Below are 10027 nucleotides of genomic sequence, written 5' to 3' on the forward strand. Positions count from 1 at the left end.
TGTAAACGCTAATAAAAAAATTAACATTATATCTATGAAAGATAGGTTCCGTGTAACGAAAGTATTCAAATTCTAATTTTTTGTTAGCTTTTTGATAAAATTTTCAAATTACTCTTTATTTTCAATCTCAATCTCACCCTCTCTTTTCTTTTCCAAATTCCAAACTTTCACAATCCTCGCCACCACCACCAATGACTCCCCTAATTATCAATGCCTCCCTCCCCCTCAGTCCTTTGCCAACACCGACTCTCTCGTTACCTGCCTCAAGAACTTCTCATTCTCAATGTGCACACATTTTCATAGTTCAGCAGCAGATCTTTCACCTACCACACACCATAAAAAAAAATCACAATATCATTTTATTATATATTAATTCCAACATAAATCACAACATATAGTCCAATACATTTCAACATGTGATGCTACTTTGAATTAGAGGGATCTAAATATATACCATATCTTCGAGTAGAAAGATCTGATAAAGTTGGGAGTGTCCTCCTCCTTGAAGCCGACGCCGGATCTCAAAGTGTGGAGTCATACTCGAAGATGCACTCTAGTGTAGTTGATCAGAATGAGGCCCTTCTCATAGCACACGTTGGCCAGGGTGAAGATGCCAACCACGTTCGTGCGGATGGTCTCCACCTTGTAAGACTCGCACCAGTCCATGTTGGGCCTGCCAGTCACGCCAATTGCATTGAAGTCGTGGCTGGGGTTCACAGTGGCAATATCTGAGCGGTTTTCAAGACGGCCAGTGTCGTACACAAAGGAAATGCTTTGGGTTTCAAAGAGCTTGCCGAGGAGGCCACCAATCCAGTCCGTGCATATGTAGATCAAGAACTTGAGTTGCTCGTCACTGGCGCAGCCGTTAGCTGGTAAGCCCATTGTGTCGGTGTTGGTGAAGGACTGGGAGGAGAGGAGGCAATGGTATTCTGGGGAGCCATTGGTGATAGTGAGGGTTGGAAAAGTTTGGGATTTAAATAAATAGGGATGGGGTGTAGTTTGTTATAAAATAACTAAATAAATAAATAAGAAAGAGGTAACAAATAAAATAAAGAAATATAAAGAGAGAGATATTAATAGTGTAGAAAGAAAGAAGAGAATGTTTATTATTGCTGTGTGTTTTTATTCAGAGGCTTAAGCCTCTATTTATAGGTGCACATGGTGACATTTTTCAAATTACAATAAATGGAGTCATCCTTGATAAACCAAGCTATATTGGAAATGGGTATTCACATAAGATCTTATCACAACACTCCCTCTTGGATGACCATTTAGGATTATTGTCTTGTTAAAACCTTACTAAAGAAAAATCCAGTGGGAAAAACCTTAGTGAAGGAAAAAGAGTACAATATCCTTTAGTGATGGGGACTGCCTCATTAAAAACCTTGTCAAGAAAAACCCATTAGGAAAAAACCTGACTAAGGAAAAAAGAGTACAGTCACCCCCTCTTGCCGACATCATTTAATGTCTCGAAATCGACGCATCTCAATCTCATGTACCAATCTTTCAAAGGAGGATTTTGGGAGTGACTTTGTAAATAAATCTACCAGATTATCATTTGAATGGATCTGTTGGATAGCAATTGTCCCTTGATTTTGAAGATCATGAGTGAAGAAGAATTTGAGAGAAATATGCTTTGTTCTATCACCTTTGATGTATCCGCCTTTAAGTTGAGCAATGCATGTTGTATTATCTAGGGGTGAGTACGGGTAGCGGGTACCCGATTACTCGTCCGAACCCGAACCAAACCAATTAAATTGGTTCTGAAACTAACGGGTAATCGGGTCCAACCCGAACCAAACCGATGGCTATTTCTAGTGATTGGTTCGGGTATCGGTTCTAGGGGTATGGAACCCGAACCAACCCGTGAATCCGATCATATATTAATTAAATAAAAAATATATATTTTTATTACACTTTTGTATTTAGCTTCTAATTTATTTGGTATTTAATGTGTTTGGATTTTAATGTGTTTAGTGTTTAATATGTTTGGATTTTAATGTGTTTAGTTTTTAATGTATTTGGTGTTTAACATGATTGGATTATTTCTATTGATGTTACAAGTTTATTGTACTTGATGAATTTTTAAGATAGAAATTTGGATTTTTTTATGAATTTCAAAGTCATTGGGTACCCAATTACCCGAACCGAACCAATCCGTTCTTAATCGGTTTGGTTTGGTTCGGGTACATACACAAAAAAAATACAAATCCAAACCAAACCAAACCAATTACATTTTAATTGGTTCGGTTCTAGTTTTACCTTGAACCCGAACCAAACCGACACGTGCTCACCCCTAGTATTATCTTCAAACATGACAGTTGGAGCTATCTTATGATCAATCAGTCCACATGATAACATAATATATTGGATCAAACTCCTGAGCCAAAAACATTCGCGACTAGCTTCATGAATCGCTAGTATTTCGGCAAGATTAGAGGATGTTGCAGCAATCGTCTGTTTCGTGGACCTCCATGATATAGCTGTACCACCATATGTGAACAAGTATCCTGTTTGAGATCTCCCTTTGTGTGGATCAGACAAGTATCCAACATCTGCATAGCCAACTAGTTGTGACTTGGATCCATATGGATAAAACAATCCTATATCAACCGTTCCATGAAGATATCGAAAGATTTGTTTGATTCCACTCCAATGTCTTCTGGTTGGAGAGGAACTATATCTTGCTAGTAAATTCACAACAAATGATACCGGGTCGCGTATTATTAGCAAGATACATTAGCGCTCCAATGGCACTAAGATATGGTACTTCAGGATCAAGGATATCTTTATTTTCTTCTTTAGGACGAAATTAATCCTTTTTCACATCCAAAGATCTTACGATCATTGGAGTACTTAATGGATGTAACTTATCCATATAAAATCTCTTCAAGATCTTCTCTGTGTACGTTGTTTGATGAATAAAGATCCCACTTTTTGTATGCTCGATTTGCAGGCCGAGACAAAATTTAGTTTTTCCAAGATCTTTCATCTCAAACTCTTCTTTTAGAGTTTTTATAATTGTTGGAATCTCTTCAGGAGTTCTAATGATATTTAAATCATCAACGTACACAGCAATTATAATGAACCCAGATGCAGATTTCTTTATGAAAACACATGGGCAGATATCATCATTCTTGAATTCGTTTTTGGCCAGATACTCAGTAAGACGATTATACCACATTCGTCCAGATTGCTTTAGACCATATAAAGATCTTTGCAATTTGACTGAGTATAACCCTTGCGAATATTCATTGGATGGTTTAGATATCTTTAGTCCTTCAAGGACTTTCATATAGATATCCCGATCTAATGAGCCGTATAAATAGGCTGTTACCACATCCATTAAATGCACATGTAGTTTATGATATGCAGATAAACTGACCAAATAACGCAATGTTATCGCATCCACTACAGGGAAATACGTTTCTTCATAATCTATACTGGGCCTTTGTGAAAAATCTTGTGCCACAAGTCGGACTTTGTAGCGCACAACTTCATATTTCTCATTTTGTTTTCTCACAAATACCCATCAGTATCCAACAGGTTTTACATCTTCAGGTGTACGGACAACAGGTCCAAAGACTTCACGTTTTGCAAGTGAGTCTAACTCAGCCTTCATGGCTTCTTTCCATTTTGGCCAATCATTTCTTTGTCGACATTCTTCGACTGATCTTGGCTCAAGATCCTTACTTTCATGCATGATATTTAATGCCACATTATATGCAAATATTTCATTGACAATTGTCTTATTTCGGTCCCATTTCTCTCCTGTAAAGACATAATTTACCGAGATCTCGTCATTTTCACAATTTTCAGGTACCTGAACGTCTTTTGGCGTTAACACTATATCAGAATTTTGGACAACTGCAGGTGTCTCTACTATATCTTTTTCAACAGGAATAGTATTTACCTCTTTCCTTTTTCGAAAATTTTTGTCTTTGGAACCGACAGGCCTGCCACGCTTCTGGTGTGAATTTGCTTGAGTGGCTACTTGTCCTACTGGGACAGCAATTCGAATTGGGGTATTTTTCGCTGGTATATAAGATTTGGTTATCCTCTTTGTATCGGAAAATGCATCAGGCAATTCATTTGCTATTCTTTGCAAATGTATAATCTTTTGAACTTCTAGTTCACATTGCCCTGATCGAGGATCTAAATGCATCAAGGATGATGCATTCCAATTAAGTTCCTTTTCAGGAAGCTTATTCTCTCTCCCTAATGTTGGAAATTTTGATTCATCAAAATGACAATCTGCAAACCAGGCTTTAAATACATCTCCAGTTTGTATCTCAAGATACCTCACGATAGAGGGAGAATCATATCTAACATATATCCCCAATTTTCTTTGGAATCCCATTTTGGTGTGATTAGGTGGTGCAATGGGAACATATATCACACACCCAAATATTCTTAAATGGAAAATATTTGGCTGCTGGCCAAAAACTAATTGCATAGGAGAGAACTGATGGTAACTCGTTGGCCTCAAACAAATAAGTGATGCGGCATGTAAAACAGGATGTTCTCAAACCGAAGTTGGGAGATTTGTTCTCATAAGTAAAGGTCTAGCAATTAATTGGAGGCGTTTAATAAGTGATTCTGCTAACCCATTTTGTGTGTGAACATGAGCTACTAGATGTTCAACACTTATTCCATTAGCCATACAATAAGCATCAAATACTTGGGAAGTAAATTCACCAGCATTATCAAGACGAATTGCTTTAATTAGATTTTCTGAAAACTGTGCTTTTAATCGAATAATTTGAGCCAGTAATATTGCAAACGCCAGGTTGCGAGAAGACAATAAGCACACATGTGACCATCTTAAAGATGCGTCTATCAGGACCATAAAATATCTAAAAGATCCACATGGTGGATGAATAGGTATACATATATCACCTTGAATCCTTTCTAGGAATTCAGTGGACTCAAATCCAATCTTTACTGGTGATGACCTTAAAATTAACTTCCCTTGAGAACATACAGCACAACAAAATTCACTAGATTTAATAATCTTTTGGTTCTTTAGTGAATGTCCATAGGAGTTTTCAATAATTCTCCGCATCATGGTTGTTCCCGGATGACCCAATCGGTCGTGCCAAGTTATGAATTCATTTAGGCTAGTAAACTTCTGGTTTACAATGGCATGTGATTCAATTGCACTAATCTTGATATAATATAACTCAGATGAAAGTGAGGGCAATTTTTCTAATATAACCTTTTTATTTAAATCATGAGTTGTGATACATAAATACTCATGATTTTCCTCATTCATTATTTCAATATGATATCCATTTCGGCGAATATCTTTGAAACTCAACAAGTTCCTCAGAGACTTGGTAGATAATAGTGTATTATTTATTACAAATTTTGTTCCTCCAGGAAACAAAATTATAGCTCTTCCGGAGCCTTCTATCACATTTTCCGAGCCAATAATAGTATTAACATACTCTTCTTTTGGCACAAGATGGGTAAAATATATATTACTTTTAAGAATAGTGTGCGAACTTGCACTATCCGCAAGGCAAATATCTTCACAATATGTCCTTGCCATTTTTCTTCAAAAACAAATAATAATAATAATAAAATGAGCAAAAGTACATGCACAGTAAAATTATTCACATGAATACTTAACAAACACACATATTAAACTTCCATCATTGATCAAATGGCCAATATTTCCTTCAAGATCCTCAAAGAAATTAGATACATCATAATGAGTGGTGAAATTTTCATAATTTGAAACAAAATTTGTTTCCTTTTCGTTGTCATCATTTTTCAAGGATGCTTAATAAAGATTAACAATGTGCCTTGGGGTACGACAGGTATGTGACCAATGGCCCTTTCCACCACAACGGAAGCATCTATCCTCAATTGATTTACTTTACCCAGTGTTTCTTTCTTTATCCCACTTCTGGTGAGATCCTTTCTTATGAACATAATTTCCTTTCCTTCCATAATTTTTCTTGTTATCAAAATCTTGCCATTTACCTCTTCTGGGGTTATAATTTGCCGCATTTACTTCAGGAAATGGGGCGGCGCCAACTGGGCGCGCTTCATGATTTCTCAAAAGTAGTGCATTATTGCGTTCAGCAACAAGAAGGCAAAAAATTAACTCAGAATATTTTTAATTTCTTTTTCTCGATACTGCTGCTGCAGCTGCAGGAGCACATTCGAGATATGGAAGATCGAGATAGTTTTCTCTAACATATCGGGCTTGAGGAAGTATCACCGTCTTTTGATGATTATACCTTTCTTTAAGGTCTTTCCATAGATCTGCAGGATCTTTTAATGTGATATATTCATTTTTCAATCATAAGTCAAGATGACGACGAAGGAAAATCATGGCTTTGGCTATATATCCTTCTGGGATGTATTATTTTCAGCCTTAATGGTATCTCCAAGATCCATTGAATCAAGATAGATTTTAGCATCTAACATCCATGATAAATAATTGTTTCCAAATATATCAAAAGCATTATATTCAAAATGAAAGAGTTTCGACATAATGAAAATTTGTTACCTGGAGTCTTCCTAAAATTTCGTTAGAGTTTCGTGCTGATAACGTGTTATAAAATAACTAAATAAATAAATAAGGAAGAGGTAACAAATAAAATAAAAAAAATATAAAGAGAGAGAGATATTAATAGTGTTAAAAGAAAGAAGAAAATGTTTATTGTTGGTGTGTGTTTTTATTTAGAAGCTAGGTGCACATAGTGACATTTTTCAAATTACAATAAATAGAGTCATCCTTGATAAACCAAACTAATTGGAAATGGACATCCACATAAGATCTTATCACAACATAATTGAGATTGAAGATAAAGGATAATTTAAAAATTTTATTAAAAAGTCAACAAAAAATTATGATTAGATCCTTTTGTCACACAAAATTTATCTTTTATAAATATAATATTAGTTTCTTTGTTTAATAGTACTTTTGTTAGGATTTATAAAGTTCATGAGTATATATAGTTATTTTTTCAAAAAAAAAATATTAAAAAAGTCCAAACACTAATCCATTTTGGACACCTAGCTTCGGGAATATTAAACATTCACAACATTGGCGTAATCATTACATTGTCATTTTAACCATAACACTACTAAGGCTTGCAACTTAACCAAATCAAAACTATCAAAAATACAATTAGAATAGTCCAGTGCATCGTAGTCACTCATTCAGCCACAACATATCCATCAACTCCGTCAGATCATGCGCTCGCGCTCTAGTCATATAATCATCTACCCTCCACAGTTTAACCTAATCAATTGCACCAACCATAGACCAGAGCAGAGCTTTCACATTATTAAAGAAAATATTGTTTCAATTACTGAAAAATAAAACTATCAATTACTGAATGTTTCTTGGTTCATGTTTTTACCTTAGACTAACTCTAAGTACGATAAATAGTGATTAGTCTATCATGTAGAGTTTACATACACTTGAGATTAATAATAGTTTAATTTTACATCCTTTACTTTTTTCATTGCCAAAGTTCTTTCTCTGTTTTACTTTGTTCTTTGAGTTACTACTCAAAATTCATTTTTCTTTCATGGTATCAAGAGCTAGGGCTTCCATGATCCATGGTTTCCAGTTCTGCAAATTCAAATTCTTCTCTTTCATCCTCTTCATCTTCAGCTTTAAATTTTACTCCTAGGTTGATCATCCAATTAGTGACAAGCTCAATGAAAACAATCACACAACCTGGCAAGAACAGGCTTTGGCAGCGATTTATGGTCAAGATCATGAAAATCACCTTCATGCTAATTAGATTCCATCTCAATATGCAACAGATGATGATTGTGTTGGTGGTAACATCTTAATCACATACAAAAGATGGAGACAAGAGGATTATAACATCATCTCTTGGCTATTGGCTTTGATGGATGAATCTTTCAAAAACAAAATGGTTGGATCTAAGTTTGCCTATGATATTTGGGCCAAAATTGAATATTACTTTGCCAAATCCACCAAGTATAAGGTTAAACAGTTGAAATCGCAGTTAAAGTTTAATAAAAAGCAAGGTATGAGTGCTACTGATTATGTTACTAAGATTAAAAAAAAAGATTGTAGATTCATTGGCATTCTTGGGGAATCCAATTTCGACTAATGAGCATATTGATGCCTTGCCTGAGGGATTGAATGAAGATTACAAAATCTTATAACTGCTGTATCTACAAAGTTTGAATTGTATTCTCTTCAAGAAGTGAAAACTTCAATTCTTTCATATGATGATATGTTGAAAAGGTTTAGAAAGTCAGATTCCATCTTACCACAAGCACATATTGCTCAAGCAAATTTTTCTTCAACAAATTACTCTAGAAGAGGTTTTGGAGGTCGCGGTGGACGTGGTGGACAATTCTCCCGTGGAGGCAGATCCTTTTATGGTAACAATTGACCACAATGTCAAGTCTGTGGACGTTTCAGATATATAGCCTAGAATTTTTTTTTTTTTTTTTGAAAGATTTAATCAAGATCAACCACCACCTTCTCAAAATTTGAGATATGTTGCATTCAATTCAACATTTTCAACCACTTCATCACCCAATCAATCTTCGGCTGCTAGTGCTGCTACACCTCCACCACTGCCTCCTTCTTTTCATAATCCTTCTGCATATATGGTCATTTCCTCTTCTGTTTTATATTTTCCTGGTTTTTAGACTTTGGAGGCTCACATCATGTTACTCCCCATCAATTCAATTTACTATCCTATTCTAAGTATGCTGGCCCTAAACAAATTTAGATAGGTAATGGAGCAGGTATGTACATTAAAAATATTGGCAATTCTTATTTGCATGCTTTAGATTCAAAATATATTTTAAGCTTCAATCTTTAATTCATGCTCTTCAAATTATAAAGAATTTGGTTAGTGTGTCACAATTTGCTAAAGATAATGCTGTGTTTTTTTAGTTTTATGATTATTTGTCTTGTGAAGTGCAAGTATACCAAGAAGATCCTGCTGCAAGATTTTAATGATGGAGGTCTTTATCAATTTCACAATGTTGTTGTTCCAAGATTAAGTCATAATGCTAATAAGCATACAATCCTATCTATTACTTGTTCTGATTTTCAATTATGGTAGTAAGAAAGTAAAGGATGTACAATTGAACTATTATTAATCTCAAGTGTATGTAAATTTTACATGAAAAACTAATCCCTATTTATAGTACTTAGAGTTAGTCTAAGGCAAAAACAAGAACCGAGAAACATTCAGTAATTGATAGTTCTATTTTTTAGTAATTGAAACAATATTTCCTTTACAATTGATATATTCAAATGTTTGGGGTCCAAATCCTCAGTTTCTGCATTCTTGTCTGCTTGTTACATTAGTTTGCTTTGTGTGCCTTTAGAATATGTTTCATATATCCATTTTTTTGTTTTTTTAGGATGACTGACAGAAAAGGACAGGGTAAGGCCACAGGCCCAAGTAAGCGGAAGAGAAGCCAACAAATCGCTGAAACAATGGATGCACCACTCTCTGAGAGATAGATCAGTGAGAGACAGAGCTAATCAGAATTTACCTCCCTCTGATCTGTATAAGTTTTCTCTACCCTATACTCAGAGCTTAAGTTCTCGGACTTTAAGAAGCGGAATCTGCATGTTGAGCAGGAGCTGCAAATCCCCGATGCACTGAGCCAGTATACTGATAATCGGATTGCTCAGCGAGGATGGGGGTTCCTAGCTAGGGAACTTGTCACGATGAACGCGTCATGGACCCGGGAGTTTTATGTCAACTACTACAATGCAGCCCTCGACATAGTTCACCTCAGAGGCCAGAAGATCTCAGTAATTGAGGAGACTATAGAGCGTATCCTCCACTTTTTGCCTAGGCCCAATGGTAAAGATGGTTTTGAAGAGGCATAGGGTGAGAGGAAGATGATGACTTTTGACTGGGATAAGGTGATGGCAGTGATTGCCAAGCTTGGGAGCCAGTGAATTTTTGGAACAGACAAGACAGCTCCCAGGGTGATATCAATCCATGTTCTGACTGATGAGGCTCAGATCTAGTAGTAGATCTTGGCCAAT

At 35.7% G+C, this 10027-nt stretch overlaps 1 pseudogene; it reads right to left on the bottom strand.

Moving 5' to 3' along the window:
- Positions 1-263: 263 nt before the first annotated feature.
- Positions 264-882, bottom strand: LOC112732974 (bifunctional dTDP-4-dehydrorhamnose 3,5-epimerase/dTDP-4-dehydrorhamnose reductase-like; annotated as a pseudogene).
- Positions 883-10027: the final 9145 nt, after the last annotated feature.

This window comes from Arachis hypogaea, chromosome 13 (genome assembly GCF_003086295.3).
Source record: "Arachis hypogaea cultivar Tifrunner chromosome 13, arahy.Tifrunner.gnm2.J5K5, whole genome shotgun sequence".
Classification (NCBI taxonomy): domain Eukaryota; kingdom Viridiplantae; phylum Streptophyta; class Magnoliopsida; order Fabales; family Fabaceae; genus Arachis; species Arachis hypogaea.